Source organism: Aulonocara stuartgranti (genome assembly GCF_965226115.1).
Source record: "Aulonocara stuartgranti genome assembly, chromosome: 19".
NCBI lineage: Eukaryota > Metazoa > Chordata > Actinopteri > Cichliformes > Cichlidae > Aulonocara > Aulonocara stuartgranti.
The window spans coordinates 32,691,524-32,704,335 of record NC_138955.1 but is presented as its reverse complement, the minus strand read 5'-3'; the positions used below and the strand labels follow the sequence as shown (position 1 = coordinate 32,704,335).

Sequence of the window (12,812 nt, the reverse complement as noted above, 5' to 3'; positions counted from 1 at the left end):
CGCATGATAGAGAAGGCACACATCATCAAGGACCGCACCCACCCACAGCACGCACTGTTCACACTCCTGCTGTCTGGCAGGTCCTACAGGAGTGTGAAAGCAAAAACAACCAGGCTGAAGAAAACAGTTTTTATCCACAGGCCATCAGGCTACACAAACTGATTACTGCACTGCAATTATCTGTCACACGCTGGCCTGCATATTTACAACTGTGCACACAATAGAGTAAAATGTCTATTTTCATAGACAATAATATGATTTTAAATAATACACTCATACATTTTGGATGTCTTACCATTAGTATGGATTACTAATTAGACTAACTGCATATTGTGACCACACTCGACCCCCTGTAGACTTGTTTTATCTTATTTGGGGTGGCGATGACGACTGTAGAGCCACGCCCAGCACTTTCAGATTAGCATCTATTAGTCTGAATGAAAACATTTACCAAGCTGCTTTTCGAACACTCCATCTTCACTTTTCATTAATATTTTCATCCCTCTTTAAGATATTGACAGTTAATCATGTCACACCCTGCTCAAGCCTTTCGGCTAATTTATATTTATATTATATTATATTTTAACATCGCTTTTAAAAAAAATCAGGATGCAGGCCTGTGTTTCTGGGCTCATGAATAACTGTCTTTTATTTGTTTTTTTCTCACAGGAGAGCACCTACAAACATATGATTTATAGAACATGACAATGAACATTAAAGACAATATAAAATATTAACAAATGAATTTAACCAGAAACTGAATCAACTAAACACTGATGAGGAACATTTTTCTGTAAAATAACTATTTTTACTTTTGATATTTTATGTACAATTTTCCAATAAGGCTTAAAGGGAATGATGTCTAGAATGCTACTCCTAATTTTGCTGATAAAATAAATAGAAATAAATAAATAAGCATTACCCATGCGAGAATAATTGAGAGAGCAAAGTAAGTGGTGAAAAAGAATAAAAACATAAAAAAGGTACAGTTCACAAAAAGTCATTGATAGAAAAATTCTTATTCATATCGCTGGGTGCAGAAACATGATATCCAAAATGCTTCTCTTTTTTTCCAGATAAAATTAATATTACCTCCTTTTTGGTTTAATTTAATGGCTTCAATGCTCAATTATTCTCATATGTTTATCTATCTATTTATTTCTACATATCCTGATGAAGGCCACAAGCCGAAACGCGTTGGTCAGTCAATAAAGTTGTTCCTCTTCCCTTCAAGTGCTGCTGGAGTTCCCGCATTGTGATGTTTTCATTCTCTCCACGCACCTTGGAAGCAGGTGAAGTTGTGCCACAAATTTTTGCTGCAATTTTCCAATAATACAGTTTTATGTGTAGTGAAGTGTTTTCATTGTGTTTTATTACTTTTTTCCCTAAAGGACTGCTTTAAAAGATTCCTCAATCATTTTCTCATAATTTTCCATAATCCATTAGATATTAATTTCCCTATACAAATAATATTATTTTACAATTCTTTGAACTGAATTGAATAAGATGGGAGCCACATGGATGGAACTGATGGAATTATGAACACAGAACATTATCATCAGATTTGATTGACTGTGCAATATCACATGGAAAGCATCTGCTTGGGAATGGCTTCGTTTTTAAGAATGGGAATTGTCCCTAAGAGCCTTCATCAGGGCGACAGTGGGGATGTGGCGTGCAACACTAGAGTACCAACCACCAAGTACCTGCAGAGGGTCAGGCAAGTCCTGAGGAGTCAGCTGAACGGTAAGAACAAGATCCGGGTTATCAACACTTACACCCTGCCCGTGATCAGGTACCCTGCTGGGGTAATAGGCTGGCCAAAGGAGGAGATAGAAGCCACTGACATCAAGACAAGGATGCTCCTTACCATGCATGGAGGGTTTCACCCCAAGTCCAGCACCCTGAGACTGCACTGGATGTAATCGCACTTAGTGCACAAAGTTTAGTTGGACTCAGGGTTTAACTGAATTTGGTGGTCGAAAGTCAAGTTAGTGTCACCTCATCAAGCACATTTGTGGTGCTAATGCAAGGACATGTTTGCCAGTTCACACAAAATTTCATTCAAATGTCTGTTAGGATGCAGGAAGGAGGAAGGAAGGAATGCTATTTAAAGTATTAATGGTCAGGCTGACTGGACAGCTGGAAGGTTTCAATTTCTAACTGCATCCTCAAAATCCAGTTTAACCTCATCCATCTGCACATTCACAGTCAAACAATACAACGACCACAAAGGTTTTTGGGTATTGACTAATGTCAGCGACACTTGTCAAAACACAGGGCAGGTTGTTGAATGTTGGCGGTCCCATCCACCGACTACAGAGCTTGTGGAAAAGACGTGGAAATCAAATGTCCACGTCGACCATCCATCGGTGTGTATGCATCATAATTGTATGTAAAGCACATTTAGAGGTCAACAATACTAGAAACATGCTACATAAATACCAGTCCAATTAAGAAAACACAGCCTGGATTATTTCAAGTGAAATATGGTACAAATGCTGTTATTCGTCATTGCGTCCTACATGTCAATGCCCACATTCCCTTTGTTGTTAAAGTGAAAGTGTGTGTGTGCGGGACTGGAAAGGCAGTGGATGTGTTGGGTGGTGCTGGGGTGACAATGGGATTTAGTCATACTTAACTTGCAATTGAGGGTCCCCCTACACCACTTCCTTCAGCGAGGCACCTTTTTCATACATGAATGAGCCATTCATATTCCATCTGTTCCAGCTCTCACTCTTTGGGGAGGCTGTCAATCTCCAAGACTCATGTGATGTGAATGGAAAAGGGTGGGGTGGGGGTTTGCAGTAGGCCGGCAAAAAGACAAAGGGAAACAGAAAGTGAGGGAGAAAGTAGCTGTGCTGGTGCTGAACTCCTGGGACCTTTCAGAAAAGCTTATTGCACATCAGTGTCCTGCCGAGACGCCACTACGGAAGAGCGCATGTCCAAGACAGCAGAAAAGGGGGATGAGGAGTAGGAGCGTGTCAGTCAGCAGAAGGGACATGAAATTGAAGAAAAGGGGTGCTAAAAGGAAGCTGAGATAGTGATGAGTGTGGAAGGGCTGAAGAAAACAGCACAAATGATTCCTGTACGTAAGACAAACAGGATGCGTTCACTGCTGATTACGATTTCCACTCCACACTGACGAGAAGAGGTCATGTTAGTGACATTATTCCCTCTTCTACATAACATTTGGACAAAGAAGGAATGCAGTGCTAAAAGTCAGATTCATCTTCAACTTTGTTTATGGTGGATGTTTGTTTTTGTCTTTTTTAAAGAGACGCCAACAACAACAGCACGTTTGGTTTAGTGGTTCAGGCTGTTTCCTGTGTTCACATCCACTCTCTGTGGAGTCTGCATGTTCTCCCTGCTCTGTCGACCTGGCATCCAAGGAAACAAAGTTTTAGATGAAGTAGCAATAAATAATTAATTATTAAATTAGATAATGATTTAATAATTAGTAATTAGTAATTAATCAAAAACCATGATGTAAACCTAAATGTGTGCAATAATAGGGAAAAATTGTGGCCACAGACATTTAAATCAATATTCACTAGTAAATCAGAAATATTGATCCATCTGTTTAAAAACTGCATCGTCTAATTTTAACCTGTTTTTCTATTTTCACTTGTTTTTTCCTCATTTATCCTAAAGCATCCTTGGGTGTTTTGAAATGTATGTAATGAACTAATGTTATTAATATTAATTGAATTCAAGATACACCGGGAGTTTTATTCACTCAGTACATTATATATATTTTATGTTCATGTTGCATGCTGAACTAATGAAATGTAATCAGCATCTAAAAAGATGAAAACACAATTCCTGAAATGTTACTAATCCCTTTATTTATAAAGGTGCATAAATTATTGCAGCGTTTACTGCACCGTGTTTTTAAGAAGCCAATTAATTTTATTCCAAATATGTGGCTACTGTAGCAAATTTACCTGAAGGATTAATATGTTCAGTGGACGTCTGAGACAAAGACTTGAAATCTGCAGCTGCCAGAGAAACTGCTTGAATATGAGGAAAAGTGTGTAGAGAATGAGGAAGGGCAGGAAGAGGAGTATGATGGCAGGGATTAGAGGAAAACAGGATGCATGTCCAGGAGGCAGCACAGAGGCAACACATCTGTCACAGTATTAACTTTCTGCTCTGTGGGACCTGGGCTTCACCGCTAGCTGCTGAGGCCCAACCCCAGCCCTGCTGGAGCTCAGATGGATCACTCAAACCTCCTCTCACCTATGATGTGTGTGCCTCTTAAAACACAGGATTGTTGCAGGATAAGCTGATGATCATATGGAAAGATCCAGGAACTGCAAATTTCTTTTTAAGTGAGGGATGCTGAAGTTCATTACTCCCGATGTTACAGTGTACTGGTAGTTTGGATTTATTGTTTTTTTGTTGTTTGGCAGTGGCGTGTCCAGCGGGGTGGCCTGGGGGGGCACAGGCCACCCCCCCCAACCAGACTGGCCACCCCAGGTGCCACCCCAAAGGCAAAACAATAAAATTCAATCAAATATCAAATGTCCGATTATGTTTTCACGGTGAAGCTCAGATATCCGAGTGTAAGTGAATGCAGCACCGGCTTCTGCGCTATGTGCATCACGTTAGCAAAGGTAGGAGAGCCAAGCACGAAAGACGGCACTGCAGGAAACAATTTTTCGGTGAAAGAAAATGAGGACAGAATAAATGTCCCGGTAAGTAATATCAAGTTTGTTGAGTTTAGTAAACTTCGGTGAAATTAGAATCCCAAGGAAAAAATAACACTTAAAATAACACTTAAAAGAATTATTGGAATATTTCAGACAGTATGCTACTGAGGGCAGCTAACATAAGAGTTATGAGTTATAAGATATAATCTAAGTCGTAACATTGCTGTATGGAGCTGCAGATTTGGTTGCAGGTTAACATAGCTGGACTGGCCATCAGGCATATTTGACTTATTTTTTATTTTTTTTGTAACGGCATGAACAATGAGAGGTGGTGGATTGGCCAGATGCAGGTCGATGTGTAAAAATAACTCAGTTGTTTGGTGGTGGCTATGGCGGAGCTTCCACAGAGGCCAGCAGGTGGATGAGGGAAGGTGAGGCAGGAGGAGAGCCCCGAGGCAGCCACCAGTCCGAGTGTCAGGTGAACTGAACTTCAGGTAAGAAGTTATGACCTGCAGTCTATCTGGGTCAGATATAAACTAAGTTTAGGTGGAGTTTATTTTCGTTGTGCTGACTTTTTACCCTCAGTTGCAATAACTCATACTGCGTTCTAGCCAGTTTGACGGAGTTTTTATACAGCTGGGTGGGTGCTATGATGTTACTGATAGTGAACTTTATTTTATTCATAAGGTTAGTAGAGTTGCCAACGGCTCCTTAAAAAAATGGAATGGTCCCTCAATTAGAGAAAATATTACACGTTTCGTATTGAGCTGAGAAGAGACGCAGTTTGTCCCGAACTTCAGCTATAATGAAAAAAAGACACAAAGCTGGATTTATTCTGTCGTTATGCTGCACAGCTGCCTCTTCTTCTCTCATTCTCTCCCCCTCCCTCTCCTGTTGCTGCTTCAATCATGAAACTGATCAATGATCAGCTGATCGTCTTTTCTCTCTCGTTTATTTATCGCCCACTTTGTGCCAGAAAGAGGAAACCAGCAGATGTCGCGTTAAACAACAGCAGCACGTTTAAGCTTGATCAGCTGTTGTTAGAATTTATTTAATATTAATTTCTAGTATCAGCTGATGTTTGCTGGAGCCACAGCTGTAAAGCTGCTGGTCATGATGTCTGTTTGGATATGTGGTGAGAGGGAAACATGAAACCAGGAGATGTCCTTACTGAACCATCAGAGCTGAACAGGTGATGGAGAAACAGGTTTACCTTTTAGGTGACATGAATGAGTTGAAGTTATGAACTGTTTCTGAGAGACTAATAACACCAGGATCCTTTTTTTTAATGTAGCTGACAGCTGGTAACTGTGCAGGGGCGGGTCTAGGAAAGTTTTGCCAGGGGGGCAGGTAGGACATTAACAGGGAGAGGGGGGCACAAAGAAATACTTTTCTTTCTTATTCTCATTTAAAATATCTCGCTTTTATTAAATAATTATCTAAATCGTACAACCAAAGTTTTTATCTGACGTAAAATGTATAGAAATCATACATATACCAACAAGACTGTACATCACTGTCACCACAGGGTTTGTTTTCAGTCAAAATCTTTATGGCTTTACTACCTGGTGGGTCGGTCTGTAGTAAAAATGCCAGATTTTCTGTCCCAGTCCAGCCCTGCAGGTTAATACTGGCAGTGTCACCATGCCAGCTGACTGTATTTCATCATCAGCCAGTGTTGTTCTTTATCAATATTACCAAAGTTGACCATAAGGCAGCATAGAAAGTATTTACTTGCTTTCAGGTTTTATTCAAATATTAGTCTTTTCAGTTGTTTCCCCACTTTTTTCCTGTTTCAAAATCAAACACCAGATTGTGAGAAGATTATCTTCTTTTTTTAACAGGCAGATAAAGTTTTGCATTGGCTAATTTGTCAATTGTTTGTTACAAATGTTCGTATTTTAATATTCAAAAATGTTTTTGCTCAAAACATATGTGCACTACATGTCAGTAAAAATACTATGCAAATATTGATGTCCTTGAATGCTGAGTAAACACTGACAAAGCACTGATTGTATCTCTTGTACTTTATCAATGCAGTATCTAAAAACTTTGCACCGTAGTGGTTAAAATCTCATTCTAATAAGAGTTAAAAGCGCATTCGGTTATTAGGTTTATAGGATTATTGAATTATGGTTAACGGTTGGTAGAATTTTTTTTAAACATTATCTGCCAATTAAATCTGCCACCCTTCTCCAAATCTGTGCCCCTACCTGGCCCCCCCAACAAAAATTTTCTAGACACGCCACTGTTGTTTGGATGCAGGAATAAAAAAAGAACATGCTGATCATTTGTCTCATGTGATTGTCTCTTTCTGAATTCAAAAACAGCTCAAGTCACGAACACGACATGTTCGCCCTCGTTATGCAGCAGGAACATTCTGTATAGTCAGTTAAACTAACAGTTCATGTTTTATTAATATCATAAATGCAATTAACTGTTAAGTCTGTGAGGGTTTGTTGTTACCCAGCATTAGCTACAGCATTTGAACCTCTCAAAGAGCTGCAGGATTTTACACCTGCACAAGGTTGGGATGTGAAGATGGCAGCTGCTGGTGTGACTCTTCTGAACTGGGAGAAATATAAACTGACCACCGTGTGAGGAAAGAAACCTGCTAATTTTAGCCACACTTGGCAAACAAAATCTGACACTTTTGTGACATTAAGAATGAATTAAAGAACTGCATACATTGGATGTATAAGAACATGAACCGAATATGAAGGACTTGAATATAGTAATTGTAGTTCTACCCTCAGGCCACAGACTCTCAGTGAACTAACTCAGCTTTTCTTCACTGGATCATGGACTCAGTTTGCTGTTTATCCAATTTAAACATGCTTTTGGCTCGTCATCACTCACATCTGAGTCACCTGCTGATCTTCATTTGTTCTGACAGATTTGCTTCGTCATGTATAACGACGTGTTTTATACTGAACGATGAAAAAGTCCCCGTGATGATTACGTCCTCTTTTGTGGTATGTTACCTGTTGAACCTGATTGGTTTAGACTCTGTGCCTTCATGCATTGGCAGTAGTGGTAATAATATTGATGGGCCTGTTTTAAATGTATATTTCGGTCATAGTTTTATAAGGAAACCTGGTTCATGTCCTGCTGCAGTTTTATTTCCACTTTGACTGATTTAGGTTGAAACGTGTGCATTTGTAACCGTGATTGTTGCACTGAAAAATGAAAAACTTTGAGTAATAACTCCATCTCATTAATGTCATAATCCAGTGGGTCACACACTGGTGCCAAGTGACAAACTGAAAACTGCACAACTGTGTAACTGAGACTCAGCAGCAGCAAAACAAACAAACTGGTGCTGCAGGACCTAGAAGAGGCAAAAACTTCTATTTAACACATTTCAACTAAAGTCTACATATAAAGATAAATGCAGCCAGTGTGACCTGATGTTTCTAAGCTCCAAATCCTGCAGTCCTGCTTAGATTCTGTTAGAGATCGGCTGGCTGGTAATTACCTTCAACTGAATGCTGATAAAACAGAAGTCATTGTCTTTGCTCCTGAGAAATTTGTTCCCCTCGTGGTTAAAAATCTAGGCCCTCTTGCTTCTTATATTAAATCCTCCATTAGGAACCTTGATGTTACATTTGATCCAGCTCTGACGCTGGGCACACGTTACATCTTTGGTTCGCTCTTGTTTTTACCATTTAAGAAATATCGCTAAGCTGAGTCCCTTTGTGTCACGTTCTGAATTGGAAATGATTATTCATGCTTTTGTTTCATCTCGCTTAGACTATTGTAATTCCTTGTTTACTTGCTTAAGTAATGCCTCCCTGGAACGACTGCAGGGTGTTCAGAATGCTGCTGCCAGGCTTCTGACAAAGCATCACAAACACTCCCATGCCACGCCCCTGCTGATTCAGCTGCATTGGCTCCCTGTCAAGTTCAGGGTCCATTTTAAGATCATAATCATGAATTATAGGGCCCTGCATGGTGTAGCTCCAACTTACTTAAGTGATCTTCTCCTTTCTTATCACCCCAGCAGGTCCCTGAGGTCTTGTGACCAGGGGTTGCTGGTTGTCCAGCATACAAGGTGAAAAACAGAAGGTGAGAGAGCGTTTGTATCAGCGGCTCCCAGACTCTGGAACTCGCTCCCTTTGAGTTTGAGATCTGTGGACTCAGTTACGTCTTTTAAAAAGCAGTTAAAACCTCTGTTTAAACTCGCTTTTGGTTGATTTTGTTTTGTTTGAGATTTGAATGCCTGTTTCCTGCCTCTGTAAAGCACTTTGTGATTTTATCTTGAAAGGTGCTATATAAATACAATTTTACTTTACTTTACATCACCACATTGTTTAGTGAAGTCTTGGAGCTTGGGCTAAACTTTGGCCAAATGTTTTTTGATCTGGACGTCAGGGATCTCACTGCACACTCATATGATATCAGTACATCATTCACAAGCTAGGTTTCTATCACGCTGTTTCCTTCTGACAGAGACTGTGCAAAATGAAAGTGCTCCTGCAGCACATTGACAATAAGGCGACATGCAGACCTCGGAGCTTTGTGCATGTGCAGGTAACGTTCGTACTGCTACATGTAGATTTGATTTCAGGGCTTTTACAGACTCATGGAGGAGACAGCCGGGAGATCACAGATCAGTTTTGAACTGTTTTCGCATGTTTACATATTTATATATGCATGTATAGATATCTAATGGACAGATTGGGTAACTCCAGCCTTTAAACACACACACACTGACAGAGCAGATCCCTTGGACCATGAAATAGGCATTTATTACCCTTCGCTCTACGTCCCTCGTGAACAGTATCTGAGCATCTAATCTCTAATGTCATTATGGTCACTTTGTCCAGGGAAGGGCCTTCAGCGCCACAAATCAATAGAGCCTGTTTAGCATTTCGTCTCAGAGGTGTATTTTAGCCAGTCTTTGGGAGCTCTGTCTCCAGAGCTTAGAGAGCCTGATTTCGTCCAAACTGACCCCAGAGCCCTGTTGGCTCAAACTGGCAAAAAGCCTGCTGTCTGGGAAGTCCTCGAAGAGTTCCCTGAGGGAAGCCAGGGTCACCAGCACTAAGCTCCTGCGGCAAAGGTTGTTGTTTTGTTATACCTGATGTCATTGTTGTTGTTGTTGTTAGTGGTGTCTCTCCCTCAACTTCTTTATCCAGCCCCTCTCTTCCCTCCTCCCTCTCCATCTCCAGCCTGCAGGGAATAAAGAAGTCCCATGAATTAATGAAGATGAGCGAGATAATTAAACATGGTGGTGATGGCGACACAGATCCTGGGAGGGTTTCAGAGGGACAGGAGGTTCACATGGGGCCTCGACCTGCCTGCTCCATGATCACCCGCCTCCCTTACTGTGTCCTCCTGGTCCCCAGGTTGCATGCCATACAGATATGGCTTGATTGGCCTGCTGGGCACAGAGGGAGGAGGGGCTTTGGTGAAGTTGGCACCCAGGGGAGGTGGAGGGAGAAGCCGGATAGAGGGAGGTAGATTGAGCTCAGGCCTCACCTGTGGCCCCGGAGCCCCTCCCTGGATCCCTCCCTTGGCAGCCAGGTCACGCTGCGTGGTCCAAACACCCCCTACCTGGGGAGAAGAGGAGGAAAACAACAGCATGGAGGGAAGGGAGCTGTAGAGGAAAGGATGGAGGCAATAAGGGAGGTAGGGCAAGAACCATAGGAGCACTTCCAGGGATTACGGCCTCATGCTGGCCCACTGGGGCGCAGCCTTGATGGACGTCTGACTGGTAAGCAGTTGCCCTTTTATAGGAAGCGATGCTTGCCGACCATATCGACACCGTGCGGCCCAACAGCTGAAAGGAAACCAGCAGGACGCAGCTCTCAGTGGTCATTTATCAGCACATTATCACGTCAGGCCTTTTGTTTTTAAAACGTGGTGTTAATGAACATCACAACACAAGTCTACTTTCTCTATTTGTTTACTGCAATACACACACGCCGCAAACACTCGGTGTGTAATGTAGGCCAAGCACATCCACCAGGTGACCGGGGAAGTCCTCGGGGACGAGGCTGCGTTTTAGGCACAGCTCCATGTTATATACCATCCATATAGAAGGGTGATGAGGAGAATCTGACACTAACTCTGGATCAGAACAAGACAACACAGGATTTTTTATTCAACTATATGAATAAAACATGTCTTACCAGAGACTAGCTGAAAGCCAGCTACAACACTGTGGCTAAAAATATAGTAGTTTCATCATATTCATTTTTTTGTGTTAAATGGTGAATAGATGGTAGTTTTGCAGGACACAAAGATATGGGTTACTGCACTTGACTGGCATGCTGGCATATACACATGACAGAAAATAAACTCTCTGCATAAAGACATTTGTATGCATTTATCTGCTCTTTCCAAAGTTTTCTGAAGTATATCAACATAAAGTACCACACAACTGTCACATGTTCAGCAAAACGAGTAGGATGAAGTTAAAGCATAAAATAATTAAATGAAATAATACCTATATCTAAAAAAGATAAATGGTTTCAGATGTAAACAAGTTTATTCATTTCAAACAAATACATTTACTTACAGTTAGTTTCTGGATTGTCAGAACAATATCGTATAAGCACATGGTTAGGGCTTGTGTACCTCGGAGGATTAATAATCAAAGCTGCCTGAAGGGAAAAGATTTTGAAAATGATTCCCTGTTTCTCTGTCTTATAAACAGGTAGTAAAGACAGACTGGTCCTTCATGTAATGTAGCTGCACCTTACTCCAGCTCTTGTATATATATAGCACGTTTACACTAATTCAAAGGTTTTATGACTGATGTGTGATTTACTGAATAAAGAAGGAGAAATGAGCAGATGGATTGGAAGCTAAATCCCCAGGTGAGGCCTGGAGTTGCTGTTCTGGGTGTCTCTGACTCACAGCGTCAGGAGGACTTGATGAACACTAGAAGCAGTTTACCATTCGATCTGCTACACCGTTACCACCCAGGAGAGCTCTCCACACCTCTCCTGTGTTTATTTGTTATCACAGCCTTCACTGGACTAATTACACGGGCCTAAACTTTGGTCTTGAGCCATATTTCTTCCCCAAGGGTGGAAGGACAAGCACCACTTACACCCGCCACGACTCTCCATCTCCCAACCCACGCCGAAACACGTGTCGTCCGAAAGGTTTCTGGGAATTTGATGCCGTGAGGTAGCGTGCTTTGTTTAGCCACAAGTCACCATAGCATACACCTTTCTTCACCCCACCCACCCCTCCCAAGATGCTGCTTGTCATCACTGACCCTGAAGTTCATTATGTAAACAGAAATTTGCCCCAATTAGAGGAGGAAAGATTGTCTCGGGAATAGAAAGGGAGGAGCTGCTTGGAGACAGGTGGCCTTTTGTGCCTTGTGCCAGTTTTCAGCATTTGACCTCATTCAGCTATTTTTATTGAGATGCATGAATAATAATAGATATTTAAGAAATAAGGTAAGAGCAAATATTCAGCATTCATCAGTACTTACATGGATGGACCTCCATGAGTAATAGACAAAACAGATATCATGGACAGTGGTTGTGGTTAGAGGCTGAATTTGCCTTTCATCATCAAGTACACAAATGCATTGATTACAGAAGGGTGGGGCTGTGGCGTGAGTACGAGAACAGATGTGCTGTGGACCCCCTCCAGAGACCACCCAACCACCCCTGGGCTCTCAGAGGGAAAGAGGGACAGGGGTATTTGGCGGAGGTAGAGAGGGGAAGAGCTTAGCTCATTAGAGAGAGTTTGCATCTGCTAACTCATCTTCCCCTTAGGAGGCATCTAATCGTTGCACAGGGACCAGCAGCCAGTTAGAAGAGAGGTGGAGAAAGCAAGATGTAGTTAGCATCCTTCCCTCCTTGTCTGCTGCAGAGCATTCACCTGACCGTACGTGGCATAATGCTGTAATAACAGAAATAGTAAATCCTCACAGCGTAACCACATGATCAAGGGTTCGGGTGTTTCCTTTAAACAAATGTTTAGCATGTATTGCCTTACAGCACTGGTAGAGTGTGTCAGTATTTGACACCCCTTAGACCCAGTCATGTTCCTACACAGCAGATCAGATTATGGGTTTGTGCTGCTCTGTTGTGACTGATTGTCTCCAGCATGAGAGACTCTGATTGCCGATGCAGTCTGCAGAAACTGTGCTTTGCTATGAAAAATAAGAAACCATCTAATCACAGGCTT

At 41.6% G+C, this 12,812-nt stretch overlaps 1 long non-coding RNA gene and 1 pseudogene across 2 annotated transcripts in view; both read left to right on the top strand.

Annotated features, from left to right (window-relative positions):
* Positions 1 to 12,812, top strand: part of LOC309695388 — a 215,442-nt pseudogene that overhangs the window by 120,028 nt on the left and 82,602 nt on the right. The window lies entirely within an intron of this gene.
* On the top strand, positions 4,421 to 10,927 carry LOC309695270. Its single transcript, XR_014273101.1, has 4 exons — positions 4,421 to 4,700; positions 5,063 to 5,149; positions 8,659 to 8,723; positions 9,827 to 10,927. It is a non-coding gene; the product is annotated as an uncharacterized lncRNA (long non-coding RNA).